The following is an 11,807-nucleotide window of genomic DNA, read 5'->3' as shown; positions in this document are numbered from 1 at the left end:
GACGCGGCCCTTGAATGGGCACGGCAGGACTCCCTGAAGATGGCGAGGGAGCGCCAGTGCGCTGCCCTGCGGCGCTTCGCGCAGCGCCGCCGGGGCCGCGACGAAGGAGGAGGAGTCGTCATCGACGACAGCGACGACGACGACGCTCCGCCGCCGCCACCAGTCCGCCATGGCGACGCCGGGGTGGGGTCCAGCAGGGGCGCCCGCGCCCGCGTCATGGAGGCAAAGGCCGACGATGACGACGGCGGTGAGGATGGCGGCGACGACGGCGACTACTCGGCGTTCAGCCAGTTTCTTTTTTAGATTAGTTATATATTTGCTATGTAATGAAAATCCGCGAACATGTCTAATATATGCCCAAGTTTGCCAAAATTTAGTTGTGTTTAGCCGAACTTCGCCGAACTTTGCCGAAATTTGCTATATATTTTCTTTTTTGAACGCGCCTGGGGGCGGCTGGGGACCAACTCGCCCCCAGGCCGATTTTTTGCGCCGGCTCACCCCCAGGCGGCGATTTTAGGCGCCCAAAAGGGCCAACGGCTGGATGTGCTCTAGCACTCGGTAAGTGGTCGCGGCGCCATTGATCGGCCGGTCTCGCGCCGGCGCTTCATAGTACCTGCCGAAACAGGTTGCACGGGAACATTTAAGGCGTGCACACAACATTCAAGCCCGACCATGCCTCTACTCTTAAAAAAACCGAGTTGATGATGATGGTGTGCCTGTCATCCTATAATATAGACCGTCCAATCTATATCTGACGGATAAAAAGCAAAGTTTTTGCAAAAAGATATCCGCATCCTTCTCCATATTTGCAGATAATGCTTTCCCTCGTTCATCTTTGTCTCTCACAAGATTAACAACTCGTATAAATGCATCTTAATGTTTCCGTGCAACACATAAGCCTCTTGCTAGTATACGTATAACTATAACTGTACAGGAGCTGATTGAAGATAAGGCGTACGTGTACACAACAAAGATTTTCTGTTCGTGTCGATCCACCAGTGAGCTGGTTGACGACCTAGCATGACTCACTGTTTTTTTCTTTTTTGAGAAAAGGCCATCATCGCTGGCTTTATTACCTTAGAAAGGAATTACATCATCCACTAGCATGGCTCACTGTTAAATTAAGACTGATGGAGAATCATGCGCCGCACTAAGCATATATACCTCACCGCGTCTTTTTATCTGTCTGATCTATATCTCCGCCAGCTGTCCTGATTAACTAACTTTGTGTCACTTTGGCATATAGATACTCGACAGCATACGAATGCACCACTACTCTCTCTCTCTCTCTCTCTCTCTCTCTCTCTCTCTCTCTCTCTCTCTTGCGGGGGTGAAATGTACCACTACTCGACTCTATCATCATCTCATGCAAAGGAAATGACTCGCTAGACCACCATGATTAACAATCTAATTATACCCACCCCGAGAAGAAAAGTCAGAAAGTAAAAAGTAAAAAATGCCATGGGAGTGAGGAGAGAATTATGTATGTTCATGCATGCCAGGTAAAAAGGACCTCCCTGAGACTGAGATGCGAGGATTAATTTGGCAAACATTCCTCCTCCATTAACCACGACTGCCCTTTTGTTCGGTCTGCCCCATTTAAATAGCCAACGCGCATATTCTCTCAGCACCTACATGTGTCAGCCAGTGAACGTACGTACGTGCATGATCCAAAGTCAAATCATGGGTAGGCGTGGAAGAAAGCAGGAAGCTCCCTCGCAAAAAAAGGAAAAAGAAAATTGAAAAAAAGAAGAAGCTATGTATAAAACGAGGGAATCACACTGCTAGTCATATATGACACGGCCGGAGTTTTTTTAAATCGCAAGAAAACGGCACCCGTCCCTTTGCTGCAAATGCAATGTCGTGTCAGTGGGCACAAGAATAATACCGAGTGCAACACAAAAGGCCTAGATGTGGATGCTGCGTGCTGCTCCCTCCCTCGCGGCCTAGACGTACTCTAACCGAGGCGGACGTGCACGATGCCGGAGTTTTTTAGTGTCCACTTGTTTGCTTTTTTCAGTTCTGCAGGCATCTTTCTCTGTTGGAGGGAAGTAGATGAGCGGTTCGAAAAAAGTCTAATAACTAGTACTCACTCCCCCTCTGAAAAAGAAGGTTTATATTATTTTTTCCATAAGTCAAAAGTGCATACTTTATAGAAAAAACTATTTACAACTACAATACAAAATAGATAAAATGTAAAAATTATATTTATTGTGTATCTGACTGAAGTATTAATTCGGTATGTGGTTCCTGATAGTTTTCCATAAACTTTGTCAAATTTTTGCAGCATTTGACTTGGAGACAATTTATATGCCTTCTTTTCGGAGACTAAGAAAATAGGAAAGGAAAGTTATTATTACCCTGTAGTATGCCGATGTATACACTCTCTTTTTCTAGTCCTTTACGTGAGTGCTGAAACGCCATAATATTTCAGGCCTAGATTCTAATGCCAATGTCATGAAGAAAAGAAATGATGTTTACGACTAGATGGAGCCTGTTGTGTCGACTTATAGATCTAGGGGGACTCCACATCCATTACCATGGAACAAAAACGTTAACTTCATAGCTTGCTGTCAGATAGCTTTGTAAGTAAACTAGTGAAGATGGTACGTGGCAAGGAATTTTGGAATCCAAGACTCTTATTCAGGTTGAGTGGAAACCAGAGGGCTCTTTATTTCTGGTCGGCCTCATGAGCGTAAACACATGGCCTTTTCAGTTTTCGATCATTTACTAGCTCAGTAAAACCAGCCATCGTTTTTTCTTCTTCTAAAAAGTCCATTAAATAAAAAGCTGTTCATATATTTAAAAATATATTTGACTTAAAAATATATCAGAAAATTATAAACCATGAATTTTTACAAAAGTTCAGGGATTTAAAAACTATTCATAGATTTCAGAAAATGTTAGTGGATTTCAAGAAAAGTTTCAAATTTACAAAATGTTCCCAAACATTGAAAATGCTTGATAACTTTAAAAATATCTATGAATTTAAAAACAATTCACAGTTTTAAATAATTTTTCATGAATTAAAATGTGAAAAAAAAAAGAGAAAAACAAAAAAATTAGAGAAAAATATTAAACTTGTAGAGGAAATACAAAAAGAAAGAAAAAATAAACAAAAACCAACCAATACCTTCTAAAACCTTCTCAAAACCGGGAAAACCAGTCGACCCAGTATGACAATATAGGTGTGTGTTTTGTATAGAAACTATTCTAATATCATAATACGGATAGAACCCAGTCCACTCTTTTTTAAACTGGAATTATAAAGGTTTCATTACATGATATGATGCAACATATCCCAAGCCACTTCAGCCTATACAAACTCTGAGAGTACATATAACCAGTGATGTTGTCGTGTGTCCGCACATACTTACATACGCTGGATATGGGGCCCTAAACGACCCCGACAGACGCACAAGGAGGCCCCAAATTATATTGCTATATGGGCTAGCCATGTAGCTCTCGCTCTCTAAGTTCGGTTCCCTGCTCTGCTCATTCGTTTAGCTTTTTTTGCTCTCACTGGCTTCATTGCTCACTCGTAAAATACATACTATCATTTTTTTATTTGAAGCGCTCATTAAATAGAAATATTCACAAAGTTTTAAAATATTACGAATTAACAAACTATGAGTTTTTAAGTGTTCTCAAATTTAAAATAAATCATCGATTTTAGAAAATCCTCACAAATTTGGAAATGGATTTTAAAATTTTATAAATTTGTACAAACTTTCCAATTGTCTGTGAAATTGAAGAATATCAGCGAATTTAAAAACTATTCAGGAATTTGGAAAAAATGTTCACCTATTTTAAATAATATTAACAAATACATAATGGTAATGAATTAACAAATACATCATGATTTATCAAGATTCAGTTACATAATATATGATGCGGCCCTTAGCCACCCCACAACCACCGAGCCACCAGGAGGCTCCAAATCATCTCACATGGGCCAGACCATGGATCTATTGTTCACTCAACTTGGCTCCCTTATCCACTCGTTAATTTAGATTTATTCTCCTCGTTGCACTCCTAACTAGAACTCTTCTATTGTTTTTATTTGATAAAGTTCATTGCACCAAAAGATGTTCACAAATGTTTTTAAAAAGGTTGAAAATATATAAACCTAAATTTTAAAATAAAATCATCAACTTAAAACCATTTATGGATTTAGAAAATGTTAACAAATTGATTTTTTTTTAAATCACCAACTTTAAAAATGTTCGTGAAATCTTAAAATCCATGAATTTGAAATTATTATTGAATTTGAAACAAATTCGTGTATTTTTAAAATTTGCACCTTTTTGAAAAATATTCAGAAATTTTAATTAATTTCATGAATGAAAATGTGGACAAGGAGAAAGTAAGAAAAACAAATAATAGGATAAGGAATAACCAAGAAAAACTACTAAATATGTAGAGAAAACACAGAACGAAAGAAAAAAAAACCCAAGCAATAGCTTCTAGAACCTTCTCAACATCGGAAAACTGGCCGACCCATTACAACTATATACATGTGTGTTTTGTGTAGCTATTCTACTCCCTCCGGTCCATTGCACTAGATCAGCGACAATTATTTGGATAGGAGGGAGTACCATATATGGGTAGAACTTAGTCCCATTTTTAAAATAGTATTGCCAATATCCATTACATCATACAGTGCAACATATCACCAACAACATCTAACCAGTGCTCTTGGCATGTGTCCTCGTTGGGATCGTTGGTTTTCTGTAAAAGGACCCATATTTCTCAACAAGCGAAACACACCTTTACAGGACTCAACAACTCTCATAGCCCCCAACGTATCAGGAAGCTTCAAAACTATGAAGCTTAGTATTTGAATAGATAACAATAGAGATGTGTCCGAAGTGACATTCTTGGAGAATATTTGTATGAAAAGTATATACTTTGCTAAGGTAGCAAATATCCATGTTTATACAACACTACGAGGGTTAAGAAACTTCAACTGTTTTGGTTCTTGAGCAAAGAGCCAAGTATTGCCTTACGTCGGGTTTTAAATAGCCAAAATTTAATGACATATAATGATTTATGTGGTCATGGAATATTCATCTGTAAGACAATTTGGACACTTTTACATGAAAGTTGGACCAAAAATGGTGAAAGGTATTGACAAGGGAGAGCTCTAATTGTAGCTTAGATATTCACCATGAATCAACATGTCATATTTTTAATGACGTTTTGATTCGATGGAGCCATGTGGCATATCGTTTAAGTGGCATCAAACTTGGCCCTCCACTACAGTGTTGTGTATATGTTTAGAAACTGAGTGAGAGGTTTATTAAATATTTTGCAATATTTGGTTCTAGCCAAAGCATTCGCTCTACGTTGGGCATCATGATTTTGCCATTATGATGCTGTTTTTGATAAAAGGGAATATTTCACATGGATGATCCATACTCCATATTTAGGCACACACTTTGCACCATGCTTGGCCTATTGTTCAGCAACATGACGACCACGTGTTGGACTGTTGGTGACGACACCATGCACGTGCTTATATCTTGTTGTTAGAGAATCATTATCTCTCTTTGCAAAGAAAAATAAGAACAATTTTCTAGACATGGATGGAGGTCTAGCCTTTGCATTTCGCACCGTGGCATCTTAAGCCTACTAGCGGCGTTAGGAGTGTTTTTCTTCTTTCCTTGTTATCTATTGCAACAATTTATTTTACTAGATTTTTCTCTGCTGACACCGTCATTCGTGATTGCTGTATGCGTCTCTAATAGAGCTGGCAAGAAGAACTGATAATATAATCAACAAAAGTTTCAACTGAAAAAATAAATTCTCCCAATGTTTTAGGAGTCCACAAGGATTGTGTCAGGCCCACTTCGCTTTCTAGCCCACGTCAGGCGCGGCCCAGGCTGGCTGCTTCTCCAGTTCTCCACCCTCTCCCCTTCCTTGCCTCTAGAGCGGTGCTAACCTAACCCCCGGCAAGACAGCCGCCGGCCGTGGAAGCGCGCGCCGCCGTACACTCTCTCTCCCCGGTCAAGACGCGCACGCCTCCTCGCCGTCCCCCGCGGATAAGGTCTCACTCAACCCCTCATACTTTCTACTCCCCCTGTATCCGTTGCTTGCGGCATCGCTGCATCCGTAGGGTCTGTCTGATGTGGGCTGTGTCCGTTGGATCCATGTAAAACTGGTCTGGAGAACCGCAAAATCCAGTAGCCATGAGCCGCGCCATACGATTTTGGATTATTTTTTCTCCCTATTTTGTGCCCGCTTCTGTACGCAAGCGTTTCCGAGCTATGGACAAAGGATTTGGGTGCAGTGTATCGTGCTGGGAGCCAGCCGCAGTTGTTACAGTATCAACACCTGGATTACAATCCCTGTTAGTAGTCCACTCCGGTGGTTTGTTACAGCCTGAATTCGTCTTAGATTACGTCGCTGAAAGGCGCGGCGATCTTCTGCTGCTGCATTGCCGATTAGTTTCAGAACTGCCTCTGATTGCTATCAGTATTTCGCTTCAGTTATCTATTTTAGTCTGAATCGTGCTTAGGTGGCCTCCCCTATAAGGCGGGGCGATTGACCTTATGCCACATAGCTGGTTAGTTTTCAGAATTTCCACTAGCATAGCATTAGCATTTTGCTTTGCACTGCTGAAGAGTTTTCCTACAAATGATTCATTTTGTTGAATTGCATGTTACAAAAAAATTTGTAGGTTTCCCATCGGCTTCGTCATTTCTGCTTTGAATTTTCTTGTCAGGTTCAGCTGTGGACGATGGGCCAGATGAATGCTACTACAACCGAGGGCGAAGGCCACCCTGGTTCTTGGAGGGGAGTCGTTCGCAGTCAGCTCTGAGTTAGGTGCCCTGTCGGAGCAGCTGGCGGCAATGAGGGAGAAGAGCATGGTGATCCTCAAGGACTACATCACCAAGCACAACGCTCCAAATGATGTCCCTGATGAATCCATCGAGGGCTGATCCGATGAGGAGGGCGAAGTGCTTGCTTAAAACACGGTGAAGAAATCTAAGAAGCAGAAGAAGAAGCAGAAGCGATCGTCCTAAATCTCATCTCATTTATCGTGCTCTTTCTTAGTCCCTTCTTGCAAAGAATAGAAAACATGCTGCTGGACACAAGAAAAGATCAAATTGTTGTTAGGCACTAGCTGCTTGTTTATGGAATTGTTGTCTGTAGATATGTGCAGGGGAACGTCACACTTTTTTGTACAGCTTGTCTGTCATATGTTTTGCTTTGGAGGAGAATATGTGAGCTTCAGCACAAAAGTTCTTTGCTGTTAAATGTCCATCTTCAGTAAGGCGCCAACAACTTAATTGAAATCCAACAACCAGCAGGTCCTGATAGCAGTCAAATTTTCTGTTTCATGAAAAGTATATCGTGTTCTAGTGTAATTTCTGTACACACGCATCAAACTGTGGTGTAAAAAAATGCTTCCAGCACACTCCATCAACCATGTTTTTTAGAAATAGTGTTAAAACTATGTTTCCAAGCCCTATCAAAATTCTGGAAGCTTCTCCCTTGTGGCTGGTTCACATATCTTACTCAGCATAGTACCGATCTCTAGCTTACATGTTGAAAAGCCTGACGGCCTGTTGTGCCATGTGGTATTGTTCAAATGTCTATGTCAACCTAACTAGTTAATCTGTAACAATCTTCCTGTTCTGGTGACGGTGAGTGAGAGCATCTCCAGCCGTTGCCCCCCGGGGGCGCCTAAAATCGCCGCCTGGAGGCGAGCCGGCGCAAAAAAAGGGCCTGGGGCGAGTTGGTCCCTAGTCGCCGGCCCCAGGGCCGCTCCAAGATGCGCATAATAAAAAAAAACGTTCGGCGAATTCGTTTAAACATGGCTAAATTTCGGCCAAATTTGGCATATATTGACATGTTCGGCAGTACATAGCAAATAGAACTAAAACAAAAAATCGCTGAACGCCGAGTAGTCGCCGTCGTCGTCGTCGGCCTTCTCCTCCTTGACGCGGCCGTCCCTGGTGGACCCCTGACCGGCGTCCCCAACGCGGACTGGTGGCGGCGGCGCGTCGTCGTCGTCGCTGTCCTCGATGACGACGACTCCTCCTTCGTCGCGGCCCCGGCGACGCTGCTCGAACCGCGCCAGGGCGGCGCGCTGGCGCTCCCTCGCCATCTTCAGGGAGTCCTTGCGCGCCCATTCCAGGGCTGCGTCGTCGTCAAGCTCCACGTCGCCGTGCTCCGTCTTCACGGCGGGGAGACCCGGCTCTGTCTTCACTGGCGCGAGCCCCGGCTCCATCTTTGGCTTGACGAAGCGCGGAGGAGCCGACAAGGAGGCGCGCCGGCCGCCCTCGTTGATGACGATGCCGGCGCTGCGCGTGCGCCGGCCGAGCGGCGTCTCCGCCGCGGGCTCGGCCTTGACGCCGAGCAGCGCCGGAGAGCCGGAGGAGTGGGAAGAAGCCCGTGAGGAGGAGTGCGAGGAGGACGACGAGGAGGAGCCGAACCTCCTGGGCATCCATTGCCCGGCGCGTCGGCGGTGAGCCGGGGCGGCCGCTCTCGCCGGGGGAGGGTATGCCAGCGGCGGGTTGTTGCCGCCCTCGAGGTGCGTCAGCACGCCCGCGAGCGTGCGGCCGGGGACGCCCCACCACAGGTGGCGCCCCTCGCTGTTCTTCGTGCCGCCCACCACCGGCGCCCCATTGGTGGACGCCAGCCTCTGCTGCTGACAGCGCTCGAAGTACGCCGCCCACGCCGCGTGGTTGTCGGCGGCGTACTGGGGGAGGGCGCGCTGCTCGTCGGTGAGGGAGGCATGCACGATCTCCACCTCGTCGGCGAAGTAGCCAGGGCGCGCCACGGCGTTGGGCAACGGGGGAATGGGCACTCCCCCGTTGCTGAGCCTCCACCCCGTCGGCCCGGCGCGCATGTCCGGCGGCGCCGGGATGTTGGCCTGGAACAGGAGCCACGACTCCTATTCGCGGAGCGAGCGGTGGCCGAAGCCGTTGGCCGCCGCCTCGTTGCCGGGAAACGCTCGGCCATCGGGAGGGGGAGAGGGAGGGCTCGGCGGCGTACGCACGGGAGAGGGAGAGGGAGGGCTCGGCGACGGCGCAAGGGAGAGGGAGAGCTCGGCGGCTAGGGCTGGTGTGGCCAGAGGCGAGGAGGCCACCGGCTTATATAGCCGCGCCGCGCCCGTGTGTACGCGTGCGCGGGAGGGGAGGCGTCGGCGCGCCGCCCTGTGACGCGCCGCCCGTGAGGAATCAATGGCAAGGGTGACCGGCGGCAGCCTTAGCATTGATTCCCCGCGGGAAACCGAGGCGTTGGGGGAAGACGAGGCGCGGTGTCGCTGACGCGGCTAGCCCGCGGCTCTTTCGCGCCAAACCCGCTCGCCCCGGCGCCCCCGGGCGCCCCCAGCGCGCCGGGTTCGGCCTGGGTCCGCCGGCGCTGATTTCGGCCCAGGCCGGCGAAAATCGGGCTCCTGGGGGCGCGACTGGGCCGTTTTTTCGGCGCCGGCGCCAAAAAATCGCCTGGGGAGGCCTTTCTGGGGGCGCGGCTGGAGATGCTCTGAGACACTGAACAATCGAACAAAAAACAAACTCCCCATCTCACAGTAAGAGCAACACCAACAGGCCGACCCAAACGGACAGCGATTTCGTCCGCTTTTTGTCTGTTTGGGTCGGCCGTCCGCTCGGCGTCCGCCCTGTTTTTGATATGGGTCGGCAGAGCGCCCAACGCGCCGACCCATATGTGCCGACGTGGCCGGCTGGCCGCCCAATTTTACATGATTTGCATTCAACATATTATCAAATGAAAATGTTTTAACAAGCCAAATAGTCTGGCCGCCCAAATAAATAGTATAGTTTTACAAGCCAAATACAAATAAAAATGTTTCACATAGTTTTTGCAAACGAATAAAAGAAGATACATCTATTGGTTGCCAACATGAGCCCACATATGCTCAACCAAATCATTTTACAGTTGCACGTGAGTTTCTCAATCATGCATGTCTTCATGAAATTGAGTGAACTGCTCAAATGTTGCCGCTACTCCATGCTCAGGCACAACATTCTCACCCTGAAACTGAAAGCCTTGATCGTACAAACGTTCCGGGCGCTCGTCTTCTACGATCATATTGTGCATGATCACACAAGCAGTTATCACCTCCCACAATTTCTGCGTGCTCCAAGTATTAGCAGGATACCGAACGATGCCCCATCGAGATTGCAAAACACCAAAGGCATGCTCGACATCCTTTCTAGCACTCTCTTGCTCTTGGGCAAATCTTTTCCTTTTCTCTCCGACAGGGTTGGGTATTGTCTTGACAATAGTGGTCCACTGAGGATAGATACCGTCACCCAGATAGTACCCTTTGTCGTAGTTGTGGCCGTTGACAGTAAAGTTCACCGGTGGGCTGTTGCTTTCGGCAAGCCTAGCAAACACCGGCGAGCGCTGAAGCACGTTGATATCATTGTGTGATCTAGCCATGCCAAAGAAAGAGTGCCAGATCCAGAGATCTTGAGACGCCACGGCCTCTAGTATGACAGTGCAAGCCCTGACATGTCCCTTATACTGCCCTTGACAAGCAGAAGGGCAGTTCTTCCACTCCCAGTGCATGCAGTCTATGCTGCGAAGCATCCCCGGGAAGCCCCTGCTGGCATTCATCGCCAACAAACGGGCTGTATCTTCAGCTGTCGGCTCTCTCAAGTACTCAGGGCCAAACACAGCAATAACAGCCTTGCAGAACTTATACAGGGACTCTAGGCATGTAGACTCGCTCATACGGACGTACTCATCAATGAGATCACCGGGCACTCCGTATGCAAGCATTCGGATGGCGGCAGTGCATTTCTGATAAGAGGAGAAACCAATCTTGCCGACGGCAACCTCTTTGCACTCGAAGTAGTCATCATAGCCGACCACTCCCTCTAATACGGTTGAAAACATGTCTACTCATACGGAACCGGCGGCGGAATTTGTGATGTTTGATTAACGGGTTTGTTGTATCAAAGTAGTCCTTCTAGAGAAGGAAATGCCCGCTCTCTCGGTTGCGATTCAACGCCGGAAGGTGGCCCGGAATGGAGCCACGGAACAACAGCCGCTGGCTGTTGAGGTGGTCATGGACCAACACGGCAGCCAATATCTCCTCCTCGTCGTCGGACGACGAATCGTCGGAGTCGCAAAGGAAATTGTGGAAAAAGAACTCGTCGGCGGAGTCCATTTCGTACCTTGGCAAACTGTCGAACAGCTTGCGGGCGTCGACGTTGGAGACGGCCGGCGAGGGGAGTCGCGGCGCCCACAGACAAGCTAGCTGCCCTGCCGGCGTCCGACGAGTGCGACGGCGTCCGATGAGCGTGCCGGTCGGATGTGGCAGGGGCGGCGAGGCGGCTTCTTGGTCACGGGCGGCTGTGCGGTGGGGGAAGCGGCGGTGGGAAGCAGTTTGCTCCCCGGCGGCAAAACGGCGGCGGAGGGCGACGGGGGGAGGGGCGGTGTTGCTAGGCGGATGTGGAGGCGGCGGCAGCTGGAAGAGTCGTCGAAAAAAAAATGGGCGGCGGCGTCGGTGATGGAGGAGGCGGGAGGGTTGCTTGTTGGCCGCAGGGTGAGACGGGAGGCCAATGTGCCACAGACCAGCGGGCCCGGGGAGAGGAGTAGGTGAGCGCGCGCGTCCTTCGCGTGTCTGCGCCGACGCAAATCCGGCTCAAAAATGGACCGAGAATGGGTCACCCGCGGACGAAAAACGGACGCGCGTTCGTTTGGATCGGCGCGTTGGGCCGCCTTTTGTGTCCGCGCCGACCCAAACGGACGGCCGCGGACGAAATGGGTCGCCCCATTAGAGTTGCTCTAAGTGAACTATTTGTAAAGTTGCACACTACATAAGA

At 48.0% G+C, this 11,807-nt stretch overlaps 1 long non-coding RNA gene across 1 annotated transcript; it reads left to right on the top strand.

The window, feature by feature from the left end:
• The first annotated feature begins 5,465 nt into the window (after positions 1 to 5,465).
• Positions 5,466 to 7,263, top strand: LOC141027910 (uncharacterized). The gene is made up of 2 exons (XR_012189902.1): positions 5,466 to 6,049; positions 6,728 to 7,263. It is a non-coding gene; the product is annotated as an uncharacterized lncRNA (long non-coding RNA).
• Positions 7,264 to 11,807: the final 4,544 nt, after the last annotated feature.

The sequence above is a fragment of the Aegilops tauschii genome, chromosome 7 (assembly GCF_002575655.3).
Source record: "Aegilops tauschii subsp. strangulata cultivar AL8/78 chromosome 7, Aet v6.0, whole genome shotgun sequence".
Lineage (NCBI taxonomy): Eukaryota > Viridiplantae > Streptophyta > Magnoliopsida > Poales > Poaceae > Aegilops > Aegilops tauschii.
This window is presented reverse-complemented; position numbering and strand designations above follow the sequence as displayed.